The sequence below is a fragment of the Pieris rapae genome, chromosome 21 (genome assembly GCF_905147795.1).
Source record: "Pieris rapae chromosome 21, ilPieRapa1.1, whole genome shotgun sequence".
NCBI lineage: Eukaryota > Metazoa > Arthropoda > Insecta > Lepidoptera > Pieridae > Pieris > Pieris rapae.
This window is the reverse complement of record NC_059529.1, coordinates 6,436,424-6,458,275: the sequence shown is the minus strand read 5'-3', so window position 1 is coordinate 6,458,275 and position 21,852 is coordinate 6,436,424.

The window sequence follows — 21,852 nt, the reverse complement described above, 5'->3', positions numbered from 1 at the left end:
TTAGTAGAGCTAAAGATGTGCATGGCACAAAAGAGTATATATATATATAGTTTACTACACATATTAAGAACTACTTTAAGTAGCCCCCATACACTTACTGAAATAGTCGAAGCATTGTATCCAAATTAATAACTTAATATTCTTACAAGAACCATTGTCAGCAATGTTTACTTAGTAATCCGCTGCTAACATAACCAAGCCCAAAGTACTAAATGCAACTGTGGGTGTTGCGTGGGTGACTTCATAGTTATTGCACTGGAGGACCTGTGTGACCAGGCTATGACCCTCGACCTCACACCTTAACCAATATACACATATTCTGTAATGGGAACGTAGGAGCGGCATAATCGTTATAGTATAGAATCTAGGATCTAGGCGAATCTTGATAAATTAACACCCCATCTGAATTATATAACAATTCAGTATTTGTGATATATATAGATGCTTTCTTTGCTCAACTAATACTAACGCAATACATGGAATGCTACCAGCATTACAGTTCATAAGGCCATAGGGACCAAAACTTTTAAAATTTGATTTAGTTTTCTTTTTATGCATATTTAACTGTCCAAAATTGGTTGATAAACAATTTTTATTAAAATAATAAGCCCTGATATAAAATGAAGATATCTTACTAACACTTTGCATTTAAAATAGGTCATCATAGGCACACACTCACAAATTATAAAACAGGGTTGATGTTTTATATAGTTTCCTACATATATTAAGAACTACTTTAAGTAACCCCCATACACTTACCGAAATAGCCGAAGCAATGCAAAGTGACATTAAGATTTAAGTAAGGGACAGCGAGGGAAATCACTTGGCAATTACAGTCTGACAAATGTCCGGGTATTAGGGACACATGTGACGCAAAGTTCTAGGCACTTGGGACTTTGGCCCATATGAACAAGATGGAGATTAAGATTAACTAAACCTTAAAATATACTATACTAATATTTCATTTATAATGTCTAGCCATCTAGCATATATTACTGGATTTCTGAACCGATCTAGAGTTATTTTACCAACGGAAACGTTATAGATATTAAATAAATCAGTGCCTACAACCTTTTTAGGTCTAGGCCTCAGATTTCTTTATCTGTTTCATGATTATTTGTTTATCAAACAGGCAATTTAGTGATCAGCTTGACGCACGCCGTCTTTTCTGGTCTATGGGATTTCGGTTTCCTCACGATGTTTTCCTTCACCGTTCGATGGAATGTTAAAGACACAAAAGAAAGTCCATTACACACACATACAGTTTTATTAAACTACAAAATAATAAAAAAAAATATATACATTAAAAAAGATAACATACATTAGATTAAAACGCCCTAAAAGTTGATAATGTTGTTGATGAACGTATTGCTTTGTTGCTTTCCCAAATATCTAGAATGTTACATGAAAAAGGTTTAAACACTTAGTCAGGGTTTACGGGGGTTTAGCAGGGGGTTAGCTATTGTGATTACAATTTTTAAAATAGCCAATGCCTACATTGGATTGTCTACAGGAGTAATAATATTATGCAATTTTTAATGATATTTTATTGTTTTATTAATTAAATGATATTTGTATTGACTTAAGATATCTGCAACGAATTGTAAATAAATAAAATTCTGAGTTTTGTTAACACATCTGAGTTGGAAGAGACTTATATTAACAGTAAGACCGCTTCTTTTTCATGTTACTTTGACTATAAATAAAACTGTATATTGTTACTAATTAAGCTAGTTTTGTAATCACATACTATGTCTGTGTTAGTTAAAGTTATTTTATGTCGTCGACACACTATACACATAATATATGATGATTCTTATATAATGATCGACAATCAGAAAAAAAAACGATTCCATCACTAACGATTTACACATTTGTCCCAGTTAATTCAAAATAAAACATACCACTGTTATTATTTTACCGCCTATAAAAACAATGTTATATGTAGCTGGAAACAATTGACAATCAAAATGTAATAGACCTTTCTAATTCGACGAATATCGTCACGTATCAACATATTACTACAATTATACTACTGAATATAAACCAGCTATTATTGATCTATTGTTCTCTAAGAAAAAAGGTTTTTCGTTTGAGCTGCCACTTTCTTTCACTAGGCCAACGTATGGATATTGTTTTGAAATTGATCTACTGTTGGCTTCTATAAGCTGCGTACATATTTTGTACATACAAAATAGTATTTACTACATAGTATGGATTTAAATTCAGGATTTAGACGTTCACTTGGTCACTATATACAAATTCACAGAATTCAAATATAAAATTTACATCTGATGCACAGAGTTTCTATATAGTTATATAGAAACTCTTTTTGTAGACACTCTTCTTAAAGCCACAGCTAGCATCAGAATACGTGGCGTTGAGATATCTAACGACATTTAATTTGGCGGTCGCGGTCAAATGAACATAAATTAAATTAGCTTAACCCAATAGCGCACTAGCGGCCAGGTCGCACCGGCCAGCGAGATGGATACATTACTACGCCATGAACCACGCGCACCTGGAAGGTGGCCAACGAGATCGAAGCGACGCATCTTCGGGATGTTGTTGGTCGTCGGCCACTGCAGCCACTGAGATCAAATTGAACCGTAGAACACCAGTGTGCGCGCATTAGCCTCGGCGGCCGTGACGTATTTTCTTAACAGTTCTTCAAACGAAGACTTTCTCATCCACAAATAATTCAATTATCAATTTCAAAAATTCTTTATTCAATGTTCAATAAAAATTAAAAGTGCTACATGTCCACTGTACATTAATTCCTGGAATGTAAGAAACTTATAACTAACACGTTTTACTAAAAGCCGTATTGCTTTTTTAAAAAACTTATGAGAAAAAACAGATAAAAACTAAAGTTATAATATTTCGAGATTTAGCATTAATAATGAGGTAAACTGGGAACTATGCAATCTTTAGTTGAGATTTGCGATTTTTGACATATAACACCACAAATAATTAATGAACTCATATTGACATCATATTGCTTAAGGCCGTTGAAATATGTATGAAATAATCCATTTCGGTTTTGGCCGCCTTGCTTGGCCGCTACCCTTGTGACAATGGCTGCGCGGTCTAATCGCTGGTGCGCTATTGGGCCTTAGCCCAATCCCTTAGGCCTTAGTGTAAAGCACATACCAAGCTTCTTAAAGCTTGGTATGTACTTTACACCTGACAGATCTTTTCAGTTATGTGTAAAAGAACATGCGATGCTCTAGAAACATTCATATATAATGAGACAGTTTATATCTGAGAGATATTTAACATATTTAAAAATCGAATTTAAAATAAAAACACTAGTATTCGTTGTAAAAATAAATGCAAAGATATCCTCGACTTTTAAGGATGTGCTCAAATATAAAAATGCAAAATCTCTTTTACAAATTATGTTTTAATTATATTTTTTTAATGTTAACCCTTATCGAATAATTTGTTTATATATAAAAAATCTCCGTCCATCTTGTGCAAGCATCGAGGGGCACTCGATGTTCACAAAAGACCCGAAACCCAATCTTTTTTAAAAAAATATAAAACTTTTAGACCATAATTATTATAACGGTGCTTTAAATTTTTCAGGTTAAACAAAATTCAGTTGGTAAAATTAAATTCCATTCGGAATTAGCGTGCCAATTAGCGTGTAGTGTGCTCTCAAAATTTCCCAGTATTCATTTTTAATTGCTGGTTAAATTCGTGACGCGGACTTAGTTCGAAAACTTTTGACGGTTTCAATTTCTAATCAAACAATACAATTTTACGATCGGATGCAAAATCATTGAGGCAATTAAAAAGTTCGCCGATCGGGGTTTGACGCTTTTTTCGCCGTTTCAAAAACGTTCAGATTATTACAGAATCATTGATATATAATAGAATTTAGATTAATATTTTACAAAAATTGAGTTTCAATCTAACGGTCGCATACATTTGTCCAACCAAATTAGTCATAAAAGGTATCATTATACTCAATTCTTATATTATTTTACCAGTACATCATCACATTATCAAAATATATGATTACATTATCGAATCCCAGTAATAACCTAACATAGTTCTAACTAATAACTATCTTAAAAGGCCGGCAACGGACTCGCGAGCCCTCTGGCATTGAGTGTGTCCATGGGCGGCGGTATCACTCAACATCAGGTGAGCCTCCTGCCCGTTTACTCCCTGTTCTATAAAAAAAAAACGAATAAGTATCGCAAGCCAGCATACACACATACACTGCTACAAGGACCATACTTTTTAAATTGGTTTTAATTTATTTATTTATTAATTAATTTAAAATTAATTGGTTTTAATATCTATTATTGTGTAGGTTAAGAGTATTGTAAATAATTTGAATACTGTAAGGACTGAATGTTTTGGTAACCATCAAGATTTTTTCACGAACAAGTGTTGCTTAACTTAATTGATTATTAAATTAACGTTGACCTCTCCAAATCAAACATGGAATGAAATTCAAATTTACTCGTATTTTCGAATGATGTTCGTACGCTTTTATTTTTTAAACTCCCGTAAAAGTAGCCAATTACTTGTAAAACGAAAGCAAACATTTCATTTGGCAAGCGAACGTGTAAACAATGTATGATGTTCACAGATAACAATAAAAATGCTGACGTTTTGACGTTTCCACTTCCCGCCATTTTTGATTCAACATGCCTGCAATTTATGCAGTCAGCGTTTTGTTAGTGTATTTGCTTTAACGGAATCGGGTTTGCTTGATTCCTTTTAATGTTTATGAATGGTGATTTTATTAATCTGTTTCCGCCTACGAATTTGTGAAAATTATCAATCTTGTTCACTACCTAATTATATCTTAGCAGAGATGTTGTTAAAAATAATTTATGATTGGCAACTTATTTATTCGTAGTTCAGCTTATTAAGTGTTTATTTATGTACCTTTAATTATACCAGAAATATCTGTTCATATTCCTTTACTAAAAATGATTATTTTTATACAAAAGGGGGCAGTTGCGCAGGAAACTCATCTGGTGTCAATCTGACCTCAAGCCAGTGGTGTAGCAAGGGGGGGGGTCCGCACCGGGTATCACCTTTTTTGGGGTACACCCAACTGGTCTCTCAACTTTAAGAACAATGTACAAAAAAATCGCTACTTTATAGTACTTTACGTCGTATTGGAATGGAAATACATGCAGGTGGTTCCACACAGCAGAAGTGCGTGGCAGAAATGCCTTAAAATCCCCCAGTTGTGGAACGTGGGACATCTAGGTAATATGGGTTTCATACACTGCCTTGATGTCCAATAATGAGACTCAGCTTGTATTAGTCTGAACCAGTCCTCTATGCCCCATGGTTAATGCGGTAGAAGATGCAGAGAGATCTACGTTTATTGTATATAAAAATCAATCGGCCAGATACTAACATGACCATTATTAAGGCATGCACGTTTTCTCACGTGCTTTTGTCGGCGCGCGACAAAGCCTCCATACGATGCGTATAAACAATAAGCCTTAATACATAAAAATAAGAATTATTTTGCATTAATTTCTTTGAGAAAATCATCACCTATATTGTAATACATGATAATCAATGAATATACAGGCTTAATACAATGGATTAAGGTTTAATTTTCGAGGATAATGTAGGATGAGCCTAGCAAGGCATCAATGACCCCTCATTTAAGGTAGGGCAATTGTTTATCAATCTAGACTAAGAGCTCTTGTTTCTTCTTCAAGTAGTTTTGCAATTAAAACAGAATGGAGGAATTTTGGGTTTAGGACCGAGATGAAATACTTCGTATAAATAATAATTATTTTTTATTTTTACATACAAAACACTAACGTATTTAATAATAAAGATTTATCCAGCTTTTTTTTAATAGTGTTTTTTACTTGTCTTTGCCGCGCACTACCAGACAATACTACTATGTAGACCAGATGCTCGCTAAAGTATTCCGGAACCAACATATTTTCTTTCGTAAATGATTATGTATTTGGCTACATTTATTTTATTTTAAAGGGTAAAATGTGTAAAAAAAGCATGAACACCTAAGAAGACGCAGTCCTAACCAGATTCATGCAACTTCCTCACAATCGAGGAGCCACACACAACTCACGACGGGACTCTCTCTATTGAAGAAGTCACAAGCCACAAGGCATCTGGGAATATACAATGCAAATACATAATTACGTAGGAAAAAGAAAACGATAATAGCAAATAAATTAACACGATAAATTGACTCGCCGAAAGATCTCCATGGAGTTGCTGAAAATGTTTTATTGTAAATAGCATAATAGTATAAAGTGTTTTTAATTGTGTTTAAAAGCTGTAGTATTACGAAATAAATATTAAAAAATATACAAGCTCTTAGCCTAGAATGTCTATTCTATGATAAATGTGTGTAGAGTTCGTGAGCGGCGGACCTCAGCAATTAGCGATGGGTCACGATCGAATGTGATATGTGATTGCTCGCTAATTTGTTATCTGCTCTGTGAGAGTAATTAATAAGCGTTTATTTGTTTAACTTTTTATTTGATTAATCATTGTTAGTTTATACATGGAGGCTTTGCTTAATGTCCTTTAAACACTAGATTTACAGACAGTGTCTATCGCGTTCAGTCTCAAGCCTCGTATGACACCTCGCTAAAAAACTTTCCAGTTGTCTTGCCCCGTCTGAAACTGTATCATGCCATGTTTGCTTGGGACGTCTACGCTTTCGCTTTCCGTGCGGGTTCCAATCAAGCGTCTTGTGAATTAAGTTGGATTCTCTTCAGAGTGATCTGCTAAATTTATAGAAATCGTGTATATTTCAATGAACTTTAAAAAAAATTTAATATTAAGTTTTTAATCTATTATCAATAGATGAATATGATGATAGAACGATCTAGAACCATGCAGTAGGTATATTTATATAACTATATTTAAACAACAGGGATAGAACGAACGGACCTGGCCCCAGATTGACATCCATTTCTTTAGTTTTTATTTTTTATAGACGAGTAAGGCACAGAAGGCCTTCTGTGTTTGATGCATGTTTTACAGAATATGGGCTACACATATATAAATTTAAAAAAAACCACAAATAATGCTTCAAAATTAAGAAAACATCAATGGACAAAGGGTTACTTAATCGTATTTAGTTAGTTTAGATGAAATTTGGCCATGTAGATAAATAAATAGCCAGAAGGCTCGCTAGTGTTGCCCTGTTAGCTCTGTCAATTTGTCAACCTCCCAGAGAAAGAGACTGCATTTGTGGTTGTAAATTTATATATAAATCGAATACCAAAGTTTCTCTATCCCAATTGCGTACAATGCGCATGGTGAAAACTATTAGAACGATAATAATCGTACATAACATTAAGGCCGTGGGCGTATACGCATATCGTCCTAATTCCCGTCAAATACTTCTATTTAAGTCGTCGTTAAATGCCTGTTGCGCTCCACAATACTACACTATCTCACACGTAATGCGTGCAGTGACAACGTTGCATAGCTTTGTACTGCGCTTGAACAATTTCGATCGTTACAATACGTATTTATTTTGACAGTACCGCTAATTAACTGTGTTTGTACCATTTTGATAGTTTTCAATACGTAGTTTACGTTGACAGTACGAATAATTAACATCGCTATTCCAGTTTTGATCGATTTTAGTACTTACTTTGCGTGGACATTATTATAAATTTGTTTACACAATTTTAATTCTTTCCAGTATCCTGGAAAGTTGAATCAGTATCTTCTTGCATCATGTAATCGTTTAGCAACCACTTACCTTTATTATATTGGCACAATAGCTATTGGTTAAAATAGACGAAAGAGGCCAAAAATACTGCTATATTTAACATTTAGTCTTAATTTGTTTAATCATCTTCGATATTCCTTCGATCAACATGCACCTGCTAGAAAATAAGAGGGCTCCACCTCCACCTAGCTAGGACAGAAAAGGGCACCCTAAAAAAAAGGTGGATAGAAGAAATTGAAGCGGTAGCAGGAAACGAATGGAGAAAGAAAGAAAAGGCTGGAGGAGGCCTCTAAGATAAATAGATAACAAGAAAAAAATATGTATCGTCTATCTAGCAAATCTTATCTATTCTTCTGTATAGAGATTGTAATTTGTAAATGAAACAGTATTTTATTATTATGTTAAAAGTAATACTGATATTACCAAAAAACCTTTTCAAGTATCAAAACCCCAAGATCCAACCACAAGCGAGATTTCCGTCGTCACACTGAAGTAACAGCGTCATTCCGCGAATATACTGTAGCACATTGCGATTATACACTAATGTATGGCGCATTAAATTCACTTACAACTTACCCTAATGAGTCTTAAGCTAATGCTAAGTTGAATTGACGCTATCTGATAATTGTGGACCCAGTTCTAAATGTCGATTTTACATTCATTCTAATAAGTCTAAGAGCAGTGTTGAACTAGTTGTTTCAGTGTGCGACTGACATCCCAGAGGTTGTAAGCCTGTGTACTAATGGTCACTATGACGTATCATTAGCACGAACGGTGAAGGAAAACTTCGTAAGGAAACCGTGTCTGCGTCAGGCACAGGCTGAACACCTACTTGCCTATTGGATTGACAAAAAACATGAGACAGATACAGTAATGTGACATACGTATTTGCGTGTTGTTCTCACGAGTATGTAAGTGCGTGCTCCTATTTCACCATGCCTCCTGCAGGACAAATCTTTGTTTTTAATTTATTTTCTTATTCTTTATTACTCAAGATGTCATATGGAACATGGTGTAATGGTTGCAGTACCTTACAAACGTTGTGTACATGGCGATTAAAAAGAGTGGCAGAGAGTTTATTGCCAGTTCTACTCTTCCGTTCTACGCCCTTGATTTGAGAACTGGCAATAACTGTAAAATTAGAATCATTTTATGTATATTTCTTTTTTTTTGACGTTTATAAGTGTACATTATGTTACGTATATGAATAAATGATTTTTGTTTGTTTGTTTGTTTGAATTTGTATATGGAAAGACCTAATCACGTGCGGTTTAAGTTTGGAAAAAGCAGATTTTAGAAGTACTAACAAAAGGTGTAATTTTTATAGTAACAAAAAATGTTATTCGTAAATTTCAAATTTAAACGTTACAGTTTACAATACTCAGATGTACTTTATGATAAATATATTTAATGGCTGCCTTTAACTTTAGCTTATTTCATGTGTTTAATAATTTTATATTATTGATTGCTCATCAAAAAATGTTTAGATTAACCTTTATTTTTTAAAGCAATTATTATTTACGCTCTACAATTCCTTTATTTATATTATTTGCATACTAAAGTTCACAATATGATACAAAATGCTATATATACAGTATATGTCACAAGCTAATTATAATCGGTCGTCGAAAAAGTCATAGTTCATAACACAACAATTAAAAATTAAAAAACTTCAAGGAAGATATACACTTTATGAAATCTCGCCCCCATAGGTAAAGAGCCGAGCTTGCGGCTCGCAAGTGCGATTCCGGCCTTTAAATAATTGGTACGTTATTAAAGGATTAAGTCGTAATTAGATTTTTTAATTTCTTACGCATATTCTTAAATCGACTATACAACTAAAACAATTAAAACTTTGATTCTCCTATAAATAAGACAGTACATAAAATAGACTCAACATTGGTACAAAGTGTCGTGTAAGTAAATACGTACAAGGGTGTTTCAGACAGGACACGAACCCACGACACTACCGTATCGAGTTACTGATTTACAACCATCTAACAGTGTCTACACGGCACAGATAGCGGTACGTAGCTTATGTGGAGAAATCTAGATTATCTATTTGCGAAATAGAACCTAAATTTAACTCTCGCAATTGTATTTGATAGGGACGTAATGAATTTTATGAGATTTCGATTTTTAAATACAGTTCAAACATTTTATAGTAAAGAAAAATGTTATGCAAAAATTTTTTAAACTAAATTACGATACTCAACATATAATTTGTGATAAATATATTTATAGCATGCAAACTTATTATATCAAGTATTTAATAGTTTCATAACGTTATTTGCAATTGTATTTGATAGGGACGTAATGAATTTTATGTGATTTCGATTTTTAAATACAGTTCAAACATTTTATAGTAAAGAAAAATGTTATTCAAAAATTTTTTAAACTATATATGTTGTTTACGATACTCAAAATATAATTTGTCATAAATATATTTATGGCAGACAAACATATTTCATGTATTTAATAGTTTCATACAATTGTGTGTAATTGTATTTGTTAGGGACAAATTTACGGTTTCGAATAATAAACACTTAAAAATGATAGTTATTTTGTACAACACACAATGTGCGAAAGAGACATAATTAAAAAATAATGGATAAAAGTGTATGATTATATTTTTTCAAACGGAGCAATACAAAAGATAGCTATGCTCAAGTTGAGTGTCCTAGGTCTAGAAAGTAGGTAATAAAGCCGTGCTGTACCGGTCCAGATAAGATTATCTGTCCCATAAATTTGTCAGCCATATGTCAGACACTGCTGCGATTACTTTCCATCTTGCAAAGTATGTGTAACAGCTCACTGTTAGATAGCAAACTATTGCTCGCCTGTAGATGTTTTTAGTTATAATTCTATTTTGTTATGACAACACACCTGGCCTGGTAGTCTTCCACAGCCCGTTTCACAAGGCAAACTGCAAACTGTGGAATCGACTCCCGGTGGAAGTCTCCCCTAAAAGATCCTCCAACTGTTCAAAATTCGAGTGTACTCCTCCCTCAAAGGCCGGCAACGCACCCACAAAAAACGGGTCTCTATGGGCTGCGATGACTATCCTTTTTAATATGAACTAGTCCCTGTCCTCAAAAAAAGTCTGTGTCAAAAGACCGTTATCATTTTAAGTGATATTAATTTTTTTTAAATTGAAAGGGAAGAACGATTTAGTATATAAAACCTGGTTTTCCCTACTTTGAAAGCTTTATTGTGCTGTATGACCAAAGGCTAAACCCATTGTTTTATCAGGAGCTGTATCAGCGGGTAAAGATAAAACATAGACCAATAAAACGCAAGTGTCTTACTTCATACGGTTCCTGCAATTGATACATTTAGCTCAAATTCGTGACTTATGCACGTCGTTCTTAGGTAATTGGTTTTTACTTTAGTATTAAGTTTTTCCTAATAGGATTAAAAAATAAAAAAAAGTGTCCTACGCAGGGATGCATATGTCTCCGTTATATCGCTGTCAACCAAAAAGGATTACAATTGTCATGTCCATTTTGATTATGACACACATGAGCTTAGGTGACATTTGACGTGAAAGTGAAAAAAGAGGTTTTAATATATAAATGGTAATTTAAATTAAAACATTTTTTTCCGTATTTTAAAATTACTACAAATTCCCTTCCTTGGTTTCGTCTTAAAACATTTTAACCCTTATCATTACATACACACTAAATCCAGATATCCGAACATTACAAGGGCGCGTGCACATGAGTTAGTATTGCATTAGGCCCAACGATAGTGTATCTCAATGCCCCAGGAATAAGTACAAAGCAGTTGATAACTGGTTCCTAGTTATGACTTTTTGGTCAATATAATGGTGGCGATACACCGTAGGAGTGAATAATAGTACATTTTAAATGTGATGTGTCATCTAATCTAAAACATTCATAGGAATCGAACACCGTCTTTCACACGGTCATATGTCAATCACTTGGTATCTCCTTGATGTGTTTAAAATAACAGTTACATAAAATTTATTATTTTATAACATTATATTGTATGTATTATAAGTTTCACTACGGATTGGCTTAGTAAGTTAAACAAAGATAATATTTGCCAGATTGATTATGTGGTAATAGATCACACGAACCGTGTTCCTTTTTTAAATTTAAATGTAGAACTATTGGAAATGGTTCTTTTTAATTTATTTATTAGCCGGATACAAAGTCCATTGGCAATTGGAAATGGTCTATAATATTGTGTGTTGCCATTTTTGTTAAATCTTGTAACTAAGGCGATCTTTAGTTTGTTACTTCCAAATGCTTACCGAAACGTTATATATTTAAACCTGCATACAACTTCATGACACAGGATATAAGATGCGTTTTACCCACATCAATTTCTTAATCGTTCTATATTTCAAATTATAAATGCGTGAAGGAAGTCACTTGACCATTAAAATATTTCCGAGATTTTGTCAAACTTGTGATAAACCTTTTAAAGTTTAAATATATAGAGTTCCTTTTTTAAATTTAAAAATAGAACTTTTGGAAATGGTTCATAATATATACGTGTCGCCATTTTTATTAAAATCTTGCCACCATACGTTACTTCAGTACCTATATAACTTAAAAACCTTGTGCTTTAAGGGACATGCATAATTTTAGTAAAAAACCTGACTAGATTAGAGACTTCAAAGTAAAGTGTTCGTGTTTTACCCACATTGATTTCTTAAACGTTCTAAATTTAAACCTATACCGGTTACCCTTAAATTGATGCATAATTCTCGTTACATTCAACAATAAATGTAAGTTGTAACTTTCATAACACCGTCTTGTAGTTGCCAGTTGCGACAGAGGTTTGCGAACTAAGTAGCCATTAACGTCCACTCTGAAACACTAAACATGACCACGGCTACACCATTTGACTTATAGTGTTAAATATATTTTTACTATCATTACTATAGGTTTCTAAATTTATTACCTCATAGATATTGATAATAATCGTAAATCAGCCTGCAGTGCCTGACACACGTCGTCGACTTTTTGGGTCAAAGACATGTCGGTTTCCTCACTATGTTTTCCTTCACCGTTCGAGCAAATGTTAAATGCGCACGTAGAAAGAAAGTCCTTTGGTGCACAGCCGGGTATCGAACCTACGACCAGGTATGAGAGTCGCACGCTGAAGCCACTAGGCCAACACTGCTCACACTACTTACAGTCTCTATTAAAAGGAAGACACTCTGTTCTTGTGTTCTATTTTTTCCCTTAGCACTTAAGACTAACTCACTAATTCAAATGGTTTTATCCTGTTCATTATTTGCTAGGGCTGTAGTGTCAAGATTAGCCTCGACATTTACGTGATGGTGGAGCCTATGTTCTCGGCCTCAGTAGTTTTTCATTATTATAGTGACGACTCTTCTCTCAAGTTTTCCAATGTAGCCCGTTTCTAGCTATTTAATTAGCTCTTAACAGCAATAAGACCATCTTGTTTTGGAATTGAAACTTTGTTAGGTGGCTAAATGCGCACTAGGGGAATTTTTTACAGATCGTCACGAAGATGTGCAGCGTTTTTGTCGAAGAAAAGGGTGAAATTAGACCAATTGAAAAAGGAAAAAATTTACGCTATTGGTTTCAAATCGTTTATTTGCTAGAATAGTCTTTAGTTTTATAAATTAGTTAGATAAATTACAAAAATCCGCCACATATAAATAGGCATGCAAATGTCATCTTATATTTTATTTATTTATTTATATTTTGATTATATTATTATATTATATATAGATACATCGGTAAATAGTTACATATTAAAACTTTAGTTAGCGATTTTGTCGCATAACGTATTGTGCAGTAAACGCAGATTGTATTTATTTATATCATCATTACCACGTATACAGTGTGAATACAAATGCGTGGAGTGATCGTATACTGGTATACGCGATTGCGGCTTTTACTTTAGTAATAATCAATTTAGAAAAAAGTTTCACTTCTGACACGTGTACTTTGTACGCATGAACTTTTTTTTTAATTTGTTGTTAATTTAAAACATCGGCCGTAGCAGTGTATAAGGCGTGAGGTCGGCCAGTTGGTTAAAATGGTCGAAGATTCTCTATTAAAATTAAAGTATATCAAACCTATCACATCAAATAAAATTTTTATAGTTTAAAAGAAAACTTATTTTTTTTTCTTTACTTAATGTCTTATAACACCCACACGGGGCAGTACGTCCACACAGTTTGGTTTTGTCCAAGTTTTTCCGGCGCTCTTCGCCTCTCTTAGCTAATCTTTAATGGAGGTTTATGAGTACAGAATGTTAATAAGCTTTTACGACTGATAGTTAAGTCACTATAAAGAGTAACCTTATATTTGTAAAGAGTTTAAAATGTAATTATAATTTGACATTTTATAACATAAACCCAGCACAAATAGCACAAAAGTCTAGATTTAAACACCGTACACATTATGTTCATACTAGTACATTTTAAGGGGGTATTCACACGTAACACCTGAAGTGCCTCCAAGGGGCTATTACAGCTCCATTATGCGCTGAGTACGTCGTAATAGTCCCGTCTAGCGAGAATAATGTGTGAAAAACGCTTTAAAAATGTTTATATGAAAATGCAGAGCGTTATGAATGCGTGAATGCAAAATTATAGCGAACTTTGTAGTCGTAGTTTTCTTTTGTTTTTCCTTGAATGCATTTCTATATTTGAATTAATACACGTTCTTTTTTTAAAACACCTTCCGGCCAGACCATATCTAAAATAAGATTTTTTTGTAAATTAGACTTTTGTAGGATAAAAATAATTAATTAAAAGCAACTCAATACGTAATTTGCCAAGGTAACGATTGACAATTGTCTTTAAAATTGATGTCTGTCAGTCATTTTAATTGTTATCTGAGTTTCAATTATTCATTTTAAACATGTTGGTATCGCATTTGATATTACGTGTAATATTTTTTTAAGTAATTAAAATTAGCATTTATTAATCAATGATAATGTAGCATTCAAAGGATGAAAATAATTATTAAAATCAGTACATTTTGAGCTAATTCATTACAATCATACTTACATACAAGTCTTTCCTCTTTATAATATTAGTATAGACTTTAAAATTAAATGCACTAAAACTACAGTCAAGCACTTATTACAAACCCCTACTGACAAAATATCATACATCATATGCTTTTAGCGTCAATGTTAATTAGCGTAATTTAATTAACTTTTTGCTTAGTTAATGTGAGCAGTTAAATTGCTGTTTTTTTATAATATAATTAACGGCATCGGATATTTAGTGACAGTATTGGTAAGTAAATACCTCGATACTTGCTGCAAGAGTCTCACCTTATATTAAGTATTCTACTGACTGTATAGAGGAATGCAAATGGAATTAATTAACGACAGCTATACTAAGATCCATTTTAATACACAATATTCTGTGCCATTAAAAAGCAAAGCTCTTATGTATGTAATTAATAGTAATATATCTATTTTGTGTTGTGCGTAAGTCCTGGCTAAATAGATCAGCTTAGCTTCTTCCGGAAGCACAGAACTCTCCTGGGCACTTCGCAGGCTTCCTGGAGCGACCTCACTGCTCTGTGAATTTCAGCATGTTGAGAAGCCAGGACTACGTGGGTGACTGATTCCTCTGCGCTGAAAAGCTGTCTGCCACGCCAAGAACAAATAGCATTATATCTATCTAGAACGTTATATTCTCTTAGGAACTGCAATCAATAACATAATGTAGCTGAAACAATGAAAGTCAGAATAAAACTATGAAAAAGCACACCTAGCCTAGATGAATGCTGAAAGCTGAGAGAAAGAAAATATGTAATGTTTTAATATTCCCATCTGCTGTTTCTTGACTGTGGTCCAAGTGTTGATGAGAAATTAAAAATATTCATTATTCATAATAATAACTTTATATCTATAACACCTATTTTGGAGCATTTTCGTATTTACTCGTCTACAGGAGGACCTAACCTAAGTTACCTGGGTAGCAAACTATATATAATAATAAAAAGTCTTTATTCGCTGTACATTTTCTTTTCTAAGTGTAATTTTTGGAATCCCTTTTAAGTAAAAAATACCTGTGTCAGTCCTGTCCTTTATTAGGTTTATTAGGGTTTGTAGGCCTATGACTTTGTTTGTTACATACATACATACATATTACATTTCCCAATATCCCCGACTCTTGTGGTGCGGGACCTTTTTTAATATATTTTGTCAAACATACATCCATTACTATTTTTTTTATTTTTTTTATTTCACAAATACATATTTTTTATTTATATTCATGAGCTAGTACGGGCCCGTTTTATTTTCTACACTCTTGTATCAGTGAGCGACTCATCTCACTATCCTAACGCCTATGACTTGAACCACTGAAATAGTGTGACGCGCGGACGTGTCATTAGTCGGCTGATGAATGCGCAGCGTTAATGTGCCTCCCATTCACAATGCGTTCAAGTCTACACAACCATGGCCGTTTTATGAAAATGTCTTATTAAAATAAAACCTTTTTCAAGTGTCTTTATATGTATGGCGTAATGCATCTAAGTGAACACGGAACTTATAGAATTGCGTTGCGAGAATTCTGTTTGTATTTCAGTAATTTCAGTATAGCATTTCCGAACGAATACAACTTGCTTCTTTCTTTCTTCTTCTTTCTTCTTGCGAGTCTTCTGGCAATATGAGTGTTTATCGGAAGGTATTACTTAGCGTCAGATGAGCCTCCCCGTTTGCCTCCTCTTACATTAGAATTCATGAAGATATTTCCGCAGTGGTTGTCAAGCAATAATCATAGTTCTCTTTTTAGGAAAGGGGAGATTTAACAAACCCTTGTAAAGCTTCCCGGCAGATCTGCCTGATCGGGTGCCTATGCTGCTATGTGTTAAAATTCATCATTTATTACACATAAAAACTAATAATTAACTCACGAACATCTTGGTTTATTGGATCTTTGATAAATATGATTCGTTCTTTATTCGTTGCTGCGTCGATGATTTTAACCTGTTTAATATTCAAAAAATAACTGGAATATTAATAAATCTCTAATGTACAAGCATTCCACGTCGAATCTCTAATATTCCTACTGATTTGAAATTATCGTGATTTATGTGCCCTTTTTTTTATTATTGTCCCTTTCGCCGTTTACATTTTTAATTGCTTTTCTTTGTTCCATGAGTTTTGTCTAAATAACTATTTATCTTACGTAGTTTTGCACTTCTTGCCTATCTATTTTATTTTCTTACAGTGGTTGTGTTGAAAAGGACCAAAGGGAAGAAGAGGACGCCCCAAGAAAAGGTGGATAGATGAAATAGAAGCGATAACAGGAAGCAAATGGACAGAGTCAGTTGGAAAAAGCAAAGGGGTTCCGATCGACGGAACTGAATATAGTTAAGATATAGGATATACATAAGGATAAATAGAATAATGTTTAAAATGTAAAAAATATAAGCTGTATATTATATTTTTGTTATGATTGGAAATTAAACGGGCTTTATTATTATTATTTATTATTCCAGTGGTTGCCTGGAAGAGATACTCGATGAGAATATCACCAGTTGCTTTTCATTTTGATTGTACTGTGTTTCTGTGTACTTGCAAGTGACTGTTAATAAATAAACAATACATATCTTATAACTTATTTAAAACACTATTAAATTTATTTTTTCGACCTGCCTCGGACAGCACACATACTATATATAAATAATTATTTTTTCTCTGACTTTGACTTAGTTCCCGATTTAGTAGAAAGTCTTGAGCCGTGGACCTAATAAAAGATAAGTAGATAACATTAACACGGTGGTGTTGGAGTCCATTGGGCGCAGTAGCACTTTCTTCAAAATGCTACCGTCCCATAAAACAACCCTTTACATGTCGCGCTCTTTTTTATCTACTATGAGTGACTCCATCACTCATATGCACTCTCTCATAATCTCTGTTTACTCTGATCAACATGAAAGGCTACTCTGTAACTTCTAATAGCAATACTGATTCTAATTACAATAAAGTTTTTGTTACCCCTTGATCCCAAGAATCATATTATTTCGTCTTAAATGATCTTTTTAAAACAGTTAGTGCTAATTATTGTTCAGACCGCTATATACTTGTAACAAGAGAAACTATCTATCTACATATTAGTTAAATATTTATTCATTTTAGTAAAAGTAATCTAACAGCTTATACTTATACATATTATAAGACAAAACACTAAGACAATACAGAAAGCCAAAACAGATTACATAGATAAACAATATATGTATGTAAAACAGAAAACAAGCAAGTGTATTATTAGAAGATACATTAAAAAAAACTACAGTAAACTGAAATTTCATATTTAAAAACAACAAATAATACTTAGATTTTAAAACTACTACTTAAACAAAATCAGAGTATTCCCGCTTCTTCAAGTACTTCTTGGCATATTTCTTTTGAAGTGGAAAAGATCTATTGATAATGCATGTCATAGTTTAATAAAACCTGAAATAGTGGCGAATTATGCAAATATTTAGAAATTATGTAAATATACCTGAAGTATATGTAAAGATTAGTAAAACATTAACTACGTGTGTACCAACATTTTGCTTCATATAGAACACAGAGAACAACTCATAAATACAACAACCGCAACGATAAACAACTGTCGTATTATGAGATTTATTCGGAAAGAGCTCGTAAAACAAGAGAGCGACATAAATTCACTGCCATGGGCACACGCATTAGCAAAGGGATTTCCACCATATGAGAAAATATTTTCCGTTTAACGCGACGGTATTTTGCTTCGCGAATGTTGCTCTACCTTAACATTATGTATCTATTTAGTTTAGTTAAATGATTTTTTTTTATATAAAGCTTTTGTTTTTAAGTTATGTGTTATAACCAAATTAAATAAAATATAATGGCAAAGATTTATTAAAACCTGGTAATAAATGAGTTCTACGTATATATTTTTAGATATTCTTACCTCTTCTTCTCTCTTTTCTTTTCCTCTACTTTCGAATTCTACTATAATTAATATTACACTATACTAGCGGACCCGAAAGACGTTGTCCTGCATGATATTTCAAGTGATTAAGATATTAAACAAGGTAGAAAAGTACTGACGGCAGCGCCATCTGCGAGGTTCTTTTGTGTATCTAAACTATCCAGGATGCCACACAAATGCATACAGAAAAAAATTAAACAAATCGGTCAGCCGTTTAAGAGGACATACGTATATATAGATAAAATACTAATATTTAAATAGTACTAAGTATTTTTAGTATCTCTTAATAATGAATATAACAATGGATATAAACAACCAATTGGTTTTTTATATGTCGAATTCTAATGTGCCTAAAATTTATGACGCGTTTAAAACACGTCTATGAGAAATGTTGCTACATCAGTTTTCTTTATAATTATCAAGCAAATGAACGGAGACGGATCATATCAGTATAAAATATTCAAAATGTGACTGATTATCTGCCCCCTTTTTTTCATATTTAATTTGACTTCCAAGTTGTATGAATTTATTTTATAATACACGTACCCAACAAATTTGATTATATTTTGTTTAAAACCCGTAAAAGCCAACAAAGTTTATTGCTTAATTTCTAATGTAATTGATGTGTATGTGTTAGTGTGTTAAATTTGTGATGTCATATTTTCTTGTATTTTTTAGGCATACACATTGTTTTAGAATGTGTGTATGTAAATATAAAAAATAAAAAAGCAAAGTAGAGCAACTTACCAATCTTACGTTACATCGTTTAACCCTACGGGCGGCCACCTGTTGCCGCCATATACGGTTTCTATGTACCCCTACGTAGGCTCTACGGGACGTGGGTGTTTTCGGGTAAATGTCAAGAGATTTTCCGGAAGCATTCTAGAGGAAAATTGAGTTTATTTCGCTGTGACGTCTATTTATTTGGTGTTGATGTGAGAAGGGTTAAGGCTTTTCGCATTACTTTTAATCGAATTAGGTGTTTGCGCTTACGAGTAATTTCCATTTGAATTTCACATATGAAAAATGTTAATTAGGTGGGATAAGTTAAACGACTTTAAAATTATATTACGCGATGTTGTTAAGTATTTCTAACTATTAACTTAATTAATTTAGTTAAAGGATGTTTCGCCATTATATTTATTTGTTTATTGCAAGAATATAGTACAAAAAAATAAGGTGGTACAATCGAAAGTTCGCATATTCTGCCTCACATACTGGCGTGCTTTGTCTTAACAGGAATTTTACATATTACATTATTTATTAGTCAATTCTTTAATTATTTGCCTTATACATATTTATTATTAAACGTAATCAAATTAATATAAATTATAGTCTTACGCAAATAAACATTTACTTATTAATACATTTTTGCAAAGGTAGTATCTTCAGTCGATTTTTAAAAATTCTTGCCGGAAGATCTTTTAATGAATAATTATTAAAACATTTACCAAAAGGTAAAATATTTTAAACTTTGATTCAAAAAGGGGTTTTTACAATACAGCTCTGGAGCTTTCATTATTTATTTAATTAATCTGGATTATTTATTGCCCCAGCCAATTTCTCCTCATGTCAAACCCTGATAAGGAAAAAAACGTATAGCTATTTGACTTGACTCAATGTCCTATAACCCCTAGATGGGGCAGAGGGCGTCCATAGTGAATCCATCGCGTTCAGTCTTGAGCCTCGTATTTAACTTCGATCCAAGTCGTTCCAGCTCTCTTTGCCTCATCTGCAACCTCATCCGCACTTTCCTTGCGGATTCCAATCAAGTGACTGCTTTGGAATCTCCCCGGAGTATGTCACCTATCCATTTCCACTAGAATAGTTTATTATGCTGGGTATTTTAAACCTTAATATATACATGCAGACTAAAACGCATACCATTTAGATTAACATTAAAAGTACGCAGAACTAGATTAATATTACAATAAGAAAAACTATACAAAAACCTTTAATCATGATGGATGGTGGGGTACAATGAATTGGAAACCAGACGGAACTTACAGTTGGCTTACTAGTTACTGAATGTCTTGCGGGGGTTAGTGTGCAACCCAAGTGTACTCAAAGAACTGAGTTTCTTTGTACCTCTGGGGGCGAAGGCCTAGGTTATTTGCGATATCAACCAGTCTGTTGCACAAATCCCCGTTTATCAAAAACGTTGTACCTATTGAATGCTATCATATATTATCTTAATTATATATGTATACTTATCGTATTAATATCACGATAGTGTATGTATTTCTGTAATAAACAAATAAATTTAGAAAAACTTAATACAGAGTCTAAACTCTATCCTCTATATAAGCGTAGAATACAAATATTCCAATTTCAAACTAAAACCACGGACTTCATTAACATAATTCCGAAGAAAATATTGTTTTATCTGTACCGGATCTCTGTCTTGCACCAAAACTGAAGCAATTACTCACACGTCCTTATGGATTAATGTTCCACACACGTTCATATTTCGTGACTTTTGTAATTTATGGTGTGGTGTAAGCTATGAACTATATAGCTTAAGAGTCCTACTTTGACCATTGTACCCTTTTTGATAGAAATTGTTAAATACAGTCAAACTAAAGGTATATGAGGGGGGCGTCACCAAGACGCTTGCAAATACGAAGCGTACCTTTAAGTTAGTGATACGTTCTTAGGAGAACCATTCTTTAAAATTTCAAAGTAGCATTGAAAATCGCCTCCATCCTTTGTATTAAACCGTTTTCTAAATATTTCCTTAATAAGACCGCACACGTTGGTGCTTGTTCTAACTCTAATGTCGTTATTATGAAAAATATAATATGACGTATGTGTGCCGCATAATGTATGAGCCGCTTTGATTGTAGAGCGACGAAGTCAACTTGATACTCGATCGACTGCAGTACTTAAATAATAAATATATTTCAGTTGCAATATACGTTATAGGTATATTAATCAAATACAAGTAGTTGTAACATAACGTGTAATGTTTTATCCATAGACTTTTAAAAAACAAATGGGCAGGAGTCTCTTCCGGTGTTAAGTGATAGCCCATGGACATTCTAAACGCCAGCAGGTTCACGAGTTCGTTGCCTTTTAATAATATGTATGATCTTTATTTATTTATTTACAATTCGTGGCATTAAAAATAAAAGAAACACAAATAACGCAATAATTAAAAATTACAACGGATGCAAAGGGCAGTATTATCGCTTAC